This window comes from Trachypithecus francoisi, unplaced genomic scaffold (genome assembly GCF_009764315.1).
Source record: "Trachypithecus francoisi isolate TF-2019V2 unplaced genomic scaffold, Tfra_2.0 Lachesis_group12, whole genome shotgun sequence".
Lineage (NCBI taxonomy): Eukaryota > Metazoa > Chordata > Mammalia > Primates > Cercopithecidae > Trachypithecus > Trachypithecus francoisi.
This window is the reverse complement of record NW_022681457.1, coordinates 54,980,781-54,993,746: the sequence shown is the minus strand read 5'-3', so window position 1 is coordinate 54,993,746 and position 12,966 is coordinate 54,980,781. Positions and strand designations below refer to the sequence as shown.

At 42.6% G+C, this 12,966-nt stretch overlaps 2 protein-coding genes and 2 pseudogenes across 3 annotated transcripts in view; 1 reads left to right on the top strand and 3 right to left on the bottom strand.

Moving 5' to 3' along the window:
* Window positions 1–3,160, bottom strand: part of LOC117093750 — a 37,597-nt pseudogene extending 34,437 nt beyond the window's left edge. Inside the window, exons 1-2 of the transcript XR_004441216.1 lie at window positions 3,060–3,160; window positions 2,123–2,212 (exon numbers count right to left, since the gene is read on the bottom strand). The product of XR_004441216.1 is annotated as a zinc finger protein 430-like (transcript). The remainder of the gene's footprint in view (window positions 1–2,122; window positions 2,213–3,059) is intronic.
* LOC117093721 (zinc finger protein 100-like) overlaps window positions 1–12,966 on the bottom strand; it is a 566,997-nt gene that overhangs the window by 141,001 nt on the left and 413,030 nt on the right.
* The window catches only part of LOC117093717 (zinc finger protein 429-like), a 412,022-nt gene that overhangs the window by 300,444 nt on the left and 98,612 nt on the right, over window positions 1–12,966 (bottom strand).
* LOC117093744 lies at window positions 12,193–12,715 on the top strand (annotated as a pseudogene).

Below are 12,966 nucleotides of genomic sequence, written 5' to 3'. Positions count from 1 at the left end.
ACCCCGTCTCTACTAAAAAATACAAAAAACTAGCCGGGCGAGGTGGTGGGCGCCTGTAGTCCCAGCTACTTGGGAGGCTGAGGCAGGAGAATGGCATAAACCCCGGAGGCGGAGCTTGCAGTGAGCTGAGATCCAGCCACTGCACTCCAGCCTGAGCGACAGAGCGAGGCTCTGTCTCAAAAAAAAAAAAGAAAGAAAGAAAGAAAAGCAAAAGTATCTATTTCTTTTGGAAAATAAATGCCTTATTCTATTAATTCCATTAAAAATCATGCAGTAAACAATGAGTCATATGAAAACACTTATAGGCAGTACCAAGTTTCGTCTCATATTTAGCATGAAACTAACAAATCAAGAAAACAGGATTTGAACAGAGATATTCACTGTCAAAAATTTACCTTGCAAAAAAAGGAACTGATGTTTTTATGAATCTATGTAACCAATCAATTATCTACCACAACTTCTCATGAAAATGTATTCATTTTCTACAGCAAAAATGAAATAGAGATTTTTTCCTCTTCTTTTTCTTGGCAGCATTCTAAAAGCTAAGCCTTGAAATTCTGTTTGAAATTACCCAGTTATAAAAAAACACACCTGAGAAAATTCGTAAACTCACTCTGGGAAAGAAAAAGGTATGTGAGAATTTTTAACAAATGACATATATGATTAGATACTAATTTTTTGAAACTCACATCTTTCATGTCTTTTGTAAATATTTTTCTACCTTTCAAGCCCTACTATAAAAACTCAGGTCAAAATAAGTGAACAAATCCCTTCAAGGTGACAAATCCATGAGTAGAAGTGCTGGTTAAATAACAGATGTGGGTCGGGCGCGGTGGCTCACGCCACCCAGCACTTTGGGAAGCCAAGGCGGATGGATCACGAAGTCAGGAGATTGAGACCAGCCTGGCTAACACAGTGAAACCCTCTCTACTAAAAATACAAAAAATTAGCCAGACGTGGTGGTGGGCGCCTGTAGTCCCAGCGATTCAGGAGGCTGAGGCAGGAGAATGGCTTGAACCTGGGAGGCGGAGCTTGCAGTGAGCCAAGATCAGGCCACAGCACTCCAGCCTGGGCGACAGTGAGACTATGTCCCCCCCTCCCAAAATAAATAAATAAACAAATAAATAATAATAAATAAATAAATAACAGATGTGTCTGACTCATGTTTCAAGTAAGGCCATTCATTCACTTGAGAGATTCTTCCACCCACTCCTGCTCACTTGTGTGCTCAAGAACCACCCATCCAGAAGACACTGCACTATTTCTCGGTGACTGTCCCACTTGCATTTTACTTGGCAAGCTCTTACACCATCTCACTGGAGTCAGTTTTGTTTTTGTTCTTGTTTGTCTTTTGGGATACTATTTTTTTGGTCACAAAATTTTCACTTTTTTTTTACTCTCTTTCTTTTACTATATTTATTTCACTATTTTTCTGCTCCCCTTAGAGAATCCAGGGGGCAGAAATTATTTCTGTGTTTTCCCCTCATTACCAGCATCTGATTGGCTGACCAGCAATTTGTCTCCAAGAAATGGAAGCCTGGTTGGGTGAAGGCAATTTTAACATTTCAAGGGGTTACCGTTTCAAAATAAGAGTCCACCGGCAGATTCCCCTCAGCCCCAGAATATCCACTTGCTCCCTTGAGAGGATACACTCCATACCTCAGGTCATTTTATGGGAGAAAATACACCAGAAGCTGAAATCCAATGGACACTCTAGCTAACATAACCATGGCAGTTACCTTTGTTTATCCCCAGATAGTACTGAAACCCATGACCAGGAAAAAAACCAAAGGGTGGCTGAGGACACATCACCCCATAAATTTTCCAAAGGAGAACTTTGACCCAAAAACATTCCGGTAACATCTAGACAAGATAAAAGCAAAAGAGACACAGAGATTTACGACAGTATAGTGTCAGGGTATTATTATTTGCTTTCTTTTCATGGGAAATATTTACAGATAACAAATCTCCTTAAACGCACCATTTAACCATTTAATGCTTTGCCAAAAAAAATTAAAACACGGTATAAAAAAGTACACTAAAAGACAAAAAGGCAATAATATGAATTAGGGAGGAAAAGCTGGCATTCGGGAACGTCAGAAGAAACTGGAAATTATCTTACTGCAAGCCAGAGTGAGGCTGGAGAAATGGGGTATGGGTTCCAAGACGCTGCTTGGGACACAGGTGAAAAATACAGCAGAAAATCAGTTCCCTGTGGAGTGTGAAAATAAATAAGTGGCAGGCAATTAGACTGAGGTATCTCTAGTCCCTGGATTCTTACTTTAAAAGAAAAAAAAATCTAAATCTAACTCAGGTGCATTATTTTTAATTACTACATTCAGAGAAACAAAATTCAGGCTTCAGCAACTATAAACTGCCAATTAAGCTCTGATTACATAACCAGGAAATTTTCACCTTTAATGCACAAATTAAGAAACCACGTAACTGCATCTAACCAATTACTAAATTTGGTTTCTTCACCATGCATTTTATAAAAGATTTTCCTTCAAGCCTCTCCCACAGACCACAAACTACAAAACATAGCTGGGTGCTCTACAATTCTAGAACCACTCTGATTAAACTCTTTAATATTTTTGCAGCGACTCCATACATTTTTAATAGGAGAAAATAGCAACTGGGAACCCCACCGACCAAAGCTCTTCCCATTCATGAACCCGCAACCCAACTCAGGATTCTCCCCTGACGACCCTCCCGTGGTCCCTGCACAATCTGAGAGACGCGGTGCTGCGGGTGCAGAGCTGCCAGAGAGGGCTCCAGGCAGCGCACAGTCACAGTGCAGGGGAGAGACAAGACACCCGAGGCCCCGGCTGTCGGCGTAGCCGCCAACTTAAGGCTGAAGGAGACTGAGGCTGAGCTGGGCAAGAAAAACTCGGGCGCAGATTGTGGAGCTGACTGAGAGGAGGCCTGAGTCACGCCACAGCCACTTCCCACCGGTGCCAAGCAACCCCTTGCCCTCTCTCGTGATGTCGGACCCGGCACTCTCACCATTTCTAGGCTCTCAGGGGGTCCTGGCATCTTAGCTATGGATCTCCCAAAACCTTCAGGTCATGAAGCCACACACACGCTGAGGACACAGAACAGTGGGGAGACCTAGAGCTCGGCAGCAGCGAGAAACAATGGCCCAGCCACATCCCGGAAGCCGTCCTTTCCGCTCCAGCTGTGTGCCTGATTGGACGGTTCCTAGCTCAGTGCCCCTGATTGGATAAGGTTTAAGGACCCGCCCCCTCAGGCCCTGAGTGACAGAAGATATGACCAAATGCTGGGCGAAGTGAAGACAGAGTGACAGCCCAGGCTGCAGCTTTTTCAGGCAGGGCTTCCTCCCTGAGCTGAGCCAAGCCCACCTTAGAGGGTATTTTTCCCTAACCTTGTGTATGAGGTCGTAAACAGTTATAAATAATATGTGGCTATTCACAAATTTTAAAAAATAATTATTTTAAAATTTCAGATTTTATGACCTTCCTGGCTCCTAGTCCTTTGAACTAGCAGCCTGAGATTTTTAAAAGGAGCCAATCTTCTGAAATAAGATGTGACCCACATGTGAATTTTAAATTTTCTAGTAGCCAGACTTGAAAAATAAAGAAGGGCCAGGCGCGGTGGCTTACGCCTGTAATCCCAGAACTTTGGGAGGCCGAGGCGGGTGGATCACCTGAGGTCAGGAGTTTGAGACCAGTCTGGCCAACATGATGGTTGTACTAAAAATACAAAAAATTAGCCAGGCATGGTGGCGGGTGCCTGTAATCCCAGCTACTTGGGAGGCTGAGGCAAGAGAATCACTTGAACCCGGGAGGCGGAGGGAGGCGGAGGGAGGCAGAGGTTGCAGTTAGCGGAGATCGCCCCACTGCACACTCCAGCCTGGTCAACAAGAGTGAAACTCCATCTCAAGTAAAAAAGAAGAGAGAAAGAGAGAGAGAGAAAGAAAGAGTGAAAGAGAGAGAGAAAGAGAGGAAGGAAGGAAGGAAGGACTTTGGGAGACTGAAGTGGGCAAATCACTTGAGGCCAGGAGTTCGAGACCAGCATGGCCAACATGGTGAAACCCCGTCTCTACGAAAAATATATAAATTGGCTGGGCGTGGTGGTGTACACCTGTAATCCCAACTACTCAGGAGGCTGAAGCAGGAGAATCACTTAAACCTGGGAGGCAGAATTTGCAGTGAGCCCAGATGTTGCCACTGTACTCTAGCCTGGGTGACAGAGCAGGACTCCCTCTAAAAATAATAAAATAAAACAAAATAAAAATAAAAAGCCTGGGCATGGTAGTTCACGCCTGTAATTCCGGCAGTTTGGGCGGCTGAGGTGGGCGGATCACAAGGTCGGGAATTCGAGACTAGTCTGGTCAATATGGTGAAACCCTGTCTCTACTAAAAATGCAAAAATTAGCCAGGCATGGTGGCGGGTGATTTTAATCCCAAGCTACTCAGGAGGCTGAGGCAGGAGAATCACTAAAATCTGGGAGGCGGAGGTTGCAGTGAGCCAAGATCGCACCACTACACTCCAGCCTGGGCAACAGAGTGAGACTCTGTCCTAAAACAAAACAGAACAAAGGAATGATAGGGCTACATGAAAAGAAAACTCCATGTCTTCAAATCTCTCCACAGTCTTGACCTTTAATGTTTAGACCTGAAGAAAATAGATTAAAGGCAAACTTTTTTTTTTTTTTGAGATGGAGTCTCGCTCTGTGCCCAGGCTGGAGTGCAGTGGCGTGATCTCCGCTCACTGCAAGCTCTGCCTCCCAGGTTCACCCCATTCTCCTGCCTCAACTTCCCAAGTAGCTGGGACTATAGGCGCCCGCCACCACGCCAGACTAATTTTTTGTATTTTTTTTTTTTTTTTTTTTTTAGTAGAGACGGGATTTCACCGTGTTAGCCAGGATGGTCTCGATCTCCTGACCTTGTGGTCCGCCCGCCTCAGCCTCCCAAAGTGCTGGGATGACAGGCGTGAGTCACCATGCCTGGCTAAAGACAAACTTACCTTGCTATTTGGCATTGTCCCTAATTTTCAGGCTGTGGTCATCTGTTTTCTCCTGTGGTGCGGGGGCTGTGTGAGTATAAGGACCAATTACATGCATGCATGTCTACGTGTATTTCTGCATTACTGAACATTCTGTTGCAAGTCATACTACTTAAAATCCAGGGAAAAAAGTCAATACCTTTTGGGTGCCCACTATTAGACTGTAACTAGTAATCAACCTGTCCTTGAATACTGGAATATTATCTGCACTGAGTGCATGTATTAGTTAGCTATTGCAGCATAACAAACCATCCAAAACTTATTAGCTCAAAATTGGAATGGTTAGCAATTTAGGCTGGGCTGTGGGGCCATTCTTCTAGTCTCAGTAGAGTTCCTTCAGACATGTATAATCAGCTACTTGAGGACTAGGCAGCTGTGCTTATGGTGGTGAGCTTCTGCTTCTGGGGATGTCAACAGGAGCACCTTGCTTCTCCTCCTCATAGTATCTTATCCTCCAGCAGGCTAACATGGGTTTTATTCAGGGAGATGGCAGCATTTCAAAATAAAAACAAAAACATTCAAATGGCTGGGCTGAGACTCAGGATCAACTCAGTCCAACTCCAAAGCTCATGCACCTCCACAGATCAAACTATTGACTGTCACAGATCATTGAAATCCTGGAGAAAAACACTTTTACAATAGAAGCCAGATTTCTTTTAGATTTGTGCCCATATAACATGTGGGAATAATCCTCTCAAGAAATTGCTGAGGCACACAGTGGCTTACACCTGTAATCCTACCACTTTAAGAGGCTGAAATGAAAAAATTACTTGAGTTTAAGAGTTCAAGTGCAGCCTGGGCTGCTGAGACCAGCTCAGTGGTGAAGACCCTAATCCAGCGGCGCAAGAGAAATTAAAGACATACACACAGAAATACAGAGTATGTGGACTGGGAAATCAGGGGTCTCACAGCCTTCAGAGCTGAGAGCCTCAAACAGAGATTTACACACATATTTATTGACAGCAAGCCAGTGACAAGCATTGTTTCTATAGATTATAGATCAACTAAAAATATTCCTTGAGGGAAATAAAGGGATGGGTCAAAATAAAGGGATGAGTTGGGCTAGTTATCTGCAGCAGGAGCATGTCCTTAAGGCACAAATCGCTCATGCTATTGTTTGTGGTTTAAGAATGCCTTTAAGCGGTTTTCCACCCTGGATGGGCCATGTGTTCCTTGCCCTCATTCCGGTAAACCCACAACCTTGCAGTGTGGGCATCATGGACATCACGAACATGTCACAGTGCTGCAGAGATTTTGCTTAGGGCCAGTTTTGGGGCCAGTTTATGGTCAGATTTGGGGGCCTGTTCCCCAACACTGGGCAGCATAGTATTATCTTGTGAACATGAACATAAAATTTAAAAATTAGCCAGGCATGATATTGCATGCTGCTCAGGTGGTTGAGGCAGGAGGATTGCTTGAGCCTGGAAGGTTAAGGCAACAGTGAGCAATGATTGGTCACAGTGAGCAATGATTGGTCATGCCGCTACATTACGGCTAGCGTGACAGAATAAGACACTGTAAAAACAAAACAAAACAAAAACCTACAGAAGCATTTTAACCAAGCATGGAATAATTTAAGAAAATAGCTGAAGGGTGAGCTTAGAAAATCAAAGTCCAGGCCGGGTGTGGTAGTTCATGCCTGTAATCCCAGCATTTTGGGAAGCCAAGGCAGGCAGATCATCTGAGATTAGGAGTTTAAGACCAGCCTCATCCACATGGTGAAACCCCCTCTCTACAAAAATACAAAGTTATCCAGGCATGATGGCAGGTGCCTGTAATCCCGGCTACTTGGAGGCTAAGGCAGAAGAATCGCTTGAACCTGGGAGGTGGAGATTGCAATGAGCCAAGATCGTGCCATTGCATTCCAGCCCAGGCAATGGACCGAGACTCCATCTCAAAAAAGAAAAAAAGAAAAAAGAAAGAAAGAAAATCAAAGCTCCAAAACACATGATTTACTTTTGATCATAGAAAAAAATTGAAAACTTTTAAAAGAAAAAAACTTTAGAGAAATTAAATTTAACAGAGTTTAATTGAGCAAAGTGTAATTTGCAAATTGGGTAGCCTGTGAATCCAGAGTAGGGTCAGAGAGACTCCAGCACAGCCACATAGTGGTAAAAGATTTATGGACAGAAAAAGCAAAACAACATTCAGACAATGGAAGTAAGGTACAGAAACAGCTAGATTGTTATAGTTTGAGATTTGCCTTATTTGAACATGGTTTCAACAGTTGTTATTGGCCAAAACACAGTGGTTAGTATAAGAATAGGTACAGTCTACTTATACGTTCAGTTTGTTTTCAGTTTAGTATTTCAGAAAAATACCTATGTACCAAAATTAAATGTCAAAGTGTGCAGCTTGAGGGTAAAATTAATTCAACAATTTCTTTCTTTTTGTTGTCTTCTCAATTTTGATAGACCAAAATTTTAGACATTGATATCACTCTGTAACCATCAAAAATGTACTTATTTAGTGTCAAATCCTACTGTGAAATAGCAGAACTATGAGATTTGTAAAGTGGAAACTCAAAATTCAAAACACATATATAGACCAATGGAACAGAAGAGAAGCCTCAGAAATAACACCACACATCTACAACCATCTGATCTTTGACAAACCTGATACGAGCAATGGGAAAAGGATTCTCTATTTAATAAATGGTGTTGGAGGCTGGGCGCAGTGGCTCATGCCTGTAATCTGAGCACTTTGGGAGGCCAAGGCAGGCAGATCACCTGAGGTCAGGAGTTCAAGACCAGCCTGACCAACATGGAGAAACTCCATGTCTAAAATAGTACAAAAATAGCCAGGCATGGTGGCACATGCCTGTAATCCCAGCTACTCAGGAGGCTGAGGCAGGAGAATCACCTGAAACTGGGAGGCAGAGTTTGCAGTGAGTCGAGATCATGCCATTGCACTCCAGCCTGGGCAACAAGAGTGAAACTCCATCTGAAAAATAAATAAATAAATAAATAAATAAATAAATAAAAAATAAACGGTGTTGGAAAAGCTGACTAGCCATATGCAGAAAACTGAAACTGGTTCCCTTCCTTACACCTTATACAAAAATTAGCTCAAGATGGATTATAGAATTAAATGTAAGACTTAAAACCATAAAAATCCTAGAAGAAAACCTAGGCAATACCATTCAGGACACAGGTATGAGCAAATACTTCATTTGAAACACCAAATGAAATGTTTGAAATACTTCTTTTGAAACACCAAAAGCAATGGCCACAAAAGTCGAAATTGACAAATGGGATCTAATTAAACTAAAGAGCTTCTGCACAGCAAAAGAAACTCTCATCAGAGTGAGTGAACAGGAAACCTACAGAATGGGAAAAAATTTTGCAATCTGTCCATCTGACAAAGGGCAAATATCTAGAATCTGCAAATAATTTAAACAAATTTAGAAGAAAAAAACAAAGAACCCCATCAAAAAGTGGACAAAGGATATGAATAGCCACTTGTCAAAACAAGACATTTATGCAGCCAACAAACTTATGAAAAAATGCTCATCATCACTGCTCATTAGAGAAATGCAAATCAAAACCACAGTAAGATACCATGTCACACCAGTTAGAATGGTGATCATTAAAAAGTTAGGAAACAACAGACGCTGGAGTGGATACGGAGAAATAGGAATGCTTTTACACTGTTGGTGGGAGTGTAAATTAATTCAAACATTGTGGAAGACAGTGTGGCAATTCCTCAAGAATCTAGAACTAGAGGCCGGGCGTGGTGGCTCACTCCTATAATCCCAGCACTTTGGGAGGCCGAGGCGGGTGGATCACGAGGTCAGGAGATCGAGACCATCCTGGCAAATTCGGTGAAATCCCGTCTCTACTAAAAATACAAAAAAATTTAGCTGGGCGTGGTGGCGGGCACCTGTAGTCCCAGCTGCTCAGGAGGCTGAGGCAGGAGAATGGCGTGAGCCCGGGAGGCAGAGGTTGCAGTGAGCTGAGATTGTGCCACTGCACTCCAGCCTGGGCGACAGAGCGAGACTCTGTCTCAAAAAAAAAAAAAAAAAGAAACTAGAACTAGAAATACCATTTGACCAAGCAATCCCATTACTGGGTGTATACCCAAAGGATTATAAATCACTTTACTATAAATGCATACGTATGTTTATTACAGCACTATCACAATAGCAAAGACTTGGAACCAACTCAAATGTCCATCAATGATAGACTGGATGAAGAAAATTTGGTACATACACTCATGGAATACTATGCAGCCATAAAAAAGGATGAGTTCATGTCCTTTGCAGGGACATGGATGAAGCTGGAAACCATTATTCTCAGCAAACACAAGAACAGGAAACCAAACACCACATGTTCTCACTCATAAGTGGGAGTTGAACAATGAGAACACATGGACGCAGGGAGGGGAACATCACACAACAAGGGCCTGCTGAGGGGAAGGGAGCTAGGGGAGGAATAGCATTAGGATAAATACCTAATGTGGGGGAGGGGTTGATGGGTACAGCAAACCACCATGGCACGTGTATACCTGTATAACAAAACTGAACATTCTGCACATGTACCCCAGAATTTAAAGTATCATTTTTTTAAAAAATCACTAATTTTTTAAATTAGTGATTTTAATTTTTAATAGAAAAAACACCACTAATAATCTTTCCATAGAAAATGAAATATTTTGGTATAAATTAAACAAAATATATATTAGACTTTTGTGCTGAAAATTACAAAATGCTGATGAAAGAAAATAATACTGAAATAATTGAAGATATATGGTTTCGTGACTGATTGAAAGACTCAACATAGTAAGTATGTTAGTTCTCATCGGAGTGATTTATATAGGTTTATTGGCATTCCTGTCAAAATCCCAATGAGGTGTTTTAGTCCTAAATAACCTTATTGAAAAATTTGAATAAACAGGCAAAGGAACTAGACATATCTGAAAAAATGTTAAAAGAAAGTATAGTATGAGGACTCATCGTATGGTGTAGCCAGTGTGAAGGCTTATAACAGGTCACCCCTCACCTGAAGCTTGCTTTCCACAGTTTCAGTTACCTAAGTTTGACTGCAGTTCAAAACTATTAAATGGGAAATTCCAGAAATAAAAAATTCGTAAGTTTTAAATTGGATGCTATTCTGAGTAGTATGGTGACATTTTGCACAGTCCTATGCCATCACTCCAGGGACATGAATCAACCTGTGTCCAGCACACCCAAGCTGTATATGCTACCCACCTGCTAGTCACTTAGTAGCTGTCTTGGCTATCAGATCCACTGTCATGGTTTTGCAGTGCTTGTGTTCAAGTATCCTTTGTTTTACTTAATGATGGCCCTAAAGTGCAAGTGTAGTGATGCTGGCATATTGTTATAATTTTTCTGTTTTCTGATGAGTTATTGCTGTTAATCTGTTACCATGCCTATTTCATAAATTAAACTTTATCATATTTATATGTATATATACACACACACATGCAGTATTTACAGGGCTCAATATTATCCAAGGTTTCAGGCATCCACTGGGGGTCTTGGAATGCATCTCCTTTGGATGAGGGTGGACTACTGTATAAAGTTGCAATAAGAGAACAGTGTGGCCGGGCGCAGTGGCTCAAGCCTGTAGTCCCAGCACTTTGGGAGGCCAAGACGGGCGGATCACGAGGTCAGGAGATCGAGACCATCCTGGCTAACACAGTGAAACCCCGTCTCTACTAAAAACTACAAAAAACTAGCCGGGCGAGGTGGCGGCGCCTGTAGTCCCAGCTACCTGGGAGGCTGAGGCAGGAGAATGGCGTGAACCCAGGAGGCGGAGCTTGCCATGAGCTGAGATCCGGCCACAGTACTCCAGCCTGGGTGACAGAGCGAGACTCCGTCTCAAAAAAAAAAAAAAAAAAAAAAGAACAGTGTGGAGGTCCGTCCCACAGACCCTGACCCAACAACGGATGAAAAAAGTACACTGACACACAGATATTCTGCTTTGCCAGTCCAGCTGAGCATTTGGGCCACTTAGTAGCAGCCACAGCCTCACTCAGTTAGCAGACTTGCATTTATCCAGTAAATATTAATTGACAAAGGTCGTGAGTAAACACTAGAGGGTAATTGACATTGTGGACTTCCGAGTAGAAAGCAATTAAGCACTGCGGTAAAACAAAGGTTAGTCTTAAGACCACATGAGTAAACAAGTTAGTTAGATAAACTACTCTACATTCATTTGTATTTACACCTTAAGCTCTCTGGCTCCTGCAGAGAGACTCTGGCTGCCTTCAGCCAGATTTATTACTGAAGCTTATGCAAACTCTCAGGACTTCCAACAGGGTTTGTGGCTATTATAACTAATTTTTTTCCCACCAGCCTGACTGAACCCCCACAGAACAGGGTATTAATGAAATATACACATTGATGGAATCCACACATAGAAAAAAGGAAAAAGAATGGAAAATCTAGACATTGACTCAGAAATATGCTGTTATAGACGTATGTTTGTGTCTCCCCCAAATTTACATGTTGGAGCCTGTGTCCTCAATATGGTGGTGTTTGGAGATGGCGCCTTTTGGAGGTAGTTAGTGTTAGATTAGTTCATGAGAGTTGGGCTCTTAAGATGAGATTAACGCCTTATAGGAAAAGGAAATGAGAGCTTGCCCTCTCCACATGCATGTACAGAGGAAAGGCCACGTGAACACGCAGTGGCCATCTGCAAGATGGAAAGAGGCCCTCACTTGGACCTCGCCATGCTGGTATCCTGATACCAGACTCTCAGCCCCCAGACCTGTGAGAAAATAACTGTTGTTTAAGCCACACAGTGTGTGGTATTTTATTATGGTAACTAGAACTAAGACATATGCCAAATGGATTGCTGATAAAAATGCAGAAGAAATTCTATGCAGGGCCAGGCTTGGTGGTTCACACCTGTAATCCCAGCATTTGGGGAGGCTGAGGTGCGCACATAGCTTGAGATCATGGCGAAACGCCATCTCTACTAAAAAACACAAAAAATTAGCTGGGTGTGGTGGTGTGTGCCTATGGTCCCAGCTACTCGGGAGGCTGAGGTGGGAGGATCACTTGAACACAGGAGGTGGAGGTTACAGTGAGCCAAGATCATGCCACTGCCCTCCAGCCTGAGCGACAGAGTGAGACTCCGAATCAAAAAAAAAAAAAAAAAAAAACCTCTCAAGCTCTCCTTCGTCCACCGCTGCCGCCTCCTTCTTCTGCCGCTCCTGGTGCTGCTTGTGTGCTCGTTTGGTGCGGACGTGGTACCTCTTTTGTGAAGCTGCAGCTGAGGAGACTCAGGCGCTCTCCATGGCCGATGAAAAGCCCAAGGAAGGAGCCAAGATTGAGAACAACGATCATATTCATTTGAAGGTGGCGGGGCAGGATGGTTCTGTGGTGCAGTTTAAGATTAAGAGGCATACACCACTTAGTAAACTAATGAAAGCCTAATGTGAACGACAGGGATTGTCAATGAGGCAGATCAGATTCCGATTCGACGGGCAACCAATCAATGAAACAGACACACCTGCACAGTTGGAAATGGAAGATGAAGATATAATTGATGTGTTCCAACAGCAGACGGGAGGTGTCTACTGAAAAGGGAACCTGCTTCTTTACTCCAGAACTCTGTTCTTTAAAGACCAAGATTACATTTTCAATTAAAAAACTGCAATTTGGTTCCACCACATCCTGACTACTACCGTATAGTTTTCTCTATTCTTTCATTTCCCCCTTCCCCATTCCTTTATTGTACATAAAGTAATTGGTATATATGCACAAGCATATTGCTTTTTTTTTTTTTAACTAAACAGCCAATGGTATGTTTTGATTGACATCATGTGGAGATGGGATGTGGAAAAATACTGATTCTGTGAAAATACCCCCTTTCTCCATTAGTGGCATGCTCATTCAGCTCTTATCTTTATATTCCAGTAAGTTATTTTGCTCTCACTGTTTTAACAAAAACACAACAACATAAAAAT